A 2,632-nucleotide genomic window follows, 5' to 3' on the forward strand; every position below is an offset into this window, starting at 1 on the left:
AAAATTCAAAGGAATTTTTTTGTCAATCAAATAATTTATTGAAATTTCTTAATAAATTTAAAATGCTAGGCTTGGGCTCATTTGAACACTAAGATCAATCGTATTTTTAGAAACTTCATTGAAAAGTTTATCAAAATGGCTAACTAGAAAAATATTTTGATTTTCATCTTTAATATAGTTTTCTTGAATTAAATCTTTAGTTTTCTTTTCTCTTTGTTTGGCTAGTTTATACATTTTTTTTTACCCTCTTTAGAATCCAATATATGATAAAGATCACTAAAAGTATAATTTTCATAAATTATTCTCTTAGACTCTCTATGGGTCAGCTTATATTTTTCTCAGATTTATAAGTTTTTACATTAAACTAATTTTTATAACATAACTTCTTATTTGTTATCTTTTCGTGCACATTATTATTCCACCACCAACTATTTTTATTTATACATATTTTTCCTTTTGATTTCCCATGTACATCTTTTGGTACTTGTTTAATAGTGTTTGTTACTTTATCCAACATAGGATTTTCTTATTCATTAAAATCCCAGATCATGAAAGAAGAATTTTCTTATTCATTAAAATCCCAGATCATGAAAGAAGTTCACTCATAAAAAAAATTTATTTGTCTTTTATGTGCTCCATCTAATTTTATGACATTGTTTCCTATAATTTTTTATCTTACAACACTTCATTTTAAAATTCAAATCTAATAATCAAGGTTAAATACTTAAATTTTCACTTGGAATGACCTTTACACTCTTTACATTCTTGACAAACTCTTTCTCTCATAAGAAAACAATCAATTCCTATTTTATTCATTCCTATAAGGAATAATATGTCATTCACTTTTTTTAAAATAAAGTATTAGTAATAAATAAATTGTGCACTGAGGCAAAATCTAATGTTAGTCTACATACTTCATTAATCACTTTAAATCCGTAGCCATCATAAATATTTATAAAATTTTTTAATACTACCAACATGTCCATTCAAAATCTCCTCTACTAAAAATTCTTTTTCAAGAAGAATCTCCTCTACTAAAAATTCTTTTTCAAGAAGTATCATTTGTATAAATTCTTATACGTCATTCCAGAATTTTTCTTTAGAACCTATATCTAAGCTTACTTGAGGAGCATTAACACTTATAATATTAAAAATCTTAAAATCTTAGTATCAACAATAATATTAAGGGTTATAATTCTATCTCAAATTCTATTAATTTTTGCAACATTATCTTTCAAGCTCTTACACCTAAACCATTTCTAGTGCGACTCCTACCTAAATATCAAATTTTACAACCTAAGCTATCAATCTTCTTAGTCTTTTCTCTAATTTTAATTTCTTAAATACATAAGATATTTAACTTCTTATTAACCATATTAGCTGTGAGAGTACCTATATTCCAAGATCATTCCTAATATTAGTTTCATGGACTAATTTTCTTACTCACCTCCGTCCTTAATATGAGAACTCTTACTTATTTGACACTATGCCCAGACGTCGGTGTAGCAGCACTTGCACACGTTACAATGTACTCATGTCATACAACGAGTTACTTTAAGGGACGTCTTAACATTTACACAATGATTAAAAGGGTTCTTGTCATAATTTTTTAAAAAAATTTATACCGGTTGTTAACTACCTAACACAACCTTTCACTGTTCACATCCGGAGCTTAAGACAACGTTAAATAAGAAGTTATAAAAATTACATGGAAGTTTGATTAGAAGTGATTGATATCTCGCTCTCGCAAGGCACCTACTTTTTCTCACATAAGATGCATACCTCTCGGTGTCAAATTACATGAAAAAAAAAATGTCCTTAAACTATTTGAATCATAATAATGGTCCACAAGTTCATTGTAATAATCAGTAACTCAAAATTCTCCAAACTAAAATTGGTGTCACTATGAAGCCAAGGTATTGGACCATAATGCCTAACACTTGTGCTCGCTATCTAGAGGACTAAGAACTATGCTCCTTTTTTGGGCACCAGGCTCCGGATCTAATGTATAGGAACTTTCAATGCTTCGTTTGGCATAATATTATGCTATTTATAATGTTAATATCTTAAGCAACTTTCAATGCTTCATTGCACAAATTTTGCCCTAAAATTTGCCTAAAGTAATGCTCTCCTACAAGATTCAAAAATCAAAACACAATTGTAGTGAAATCCCAAAAGTAAAGTAAATATCATGTAAAATTAACCATCTAAGTAAGAAAACATATATAAAATTGCTTATAAATATCATATCTTAATAAACATTTCTATAATTTTTATTATGTAGCTTTCAGTCTATAACTACTCTAATTATTCGACACATATCAGGTCTATTATCTTGTGTTTTCACTATATATTTTAGACTATGGTATATAAGGTATGTTGATAAGCTTTCGAAATATGTAAAATTAATTATAATATATTCATCGCATCATACTAATCTTATAAATGTTTCCTATATTTATACTTTGTAATTCATCTATATGGGATTAAGTATATTAATCGATCACATAAATTTTCCTATTTTATCCTATATTTGTAATTTCCCATACATTAGTGTGGGCTCATATGAATTATTTATGTTCCTTGAAATGTTGATACATCTGCACTTATTTATTAGAGGTATAAAGGCCAC

The sequence above is a fragment of the Phalaenopsis equestris genome, unplaced genomic scaffold, assembly GCF_001263595.1.
Source record: "Phalaenopsis equestris unplaced genomic scaffold, ASM126359v1 Scaffold000210, whole genome shotgun sequence".
In the NCBI taxonomy this organism is placed as follows: domain Eukaryota; kingdom Viridiplantae; phylum Streptophyta; class Magnoliopsida; order Asparagales; family Orchidaceae; genus Phalaenopsis; species Phalaenopsis equestris.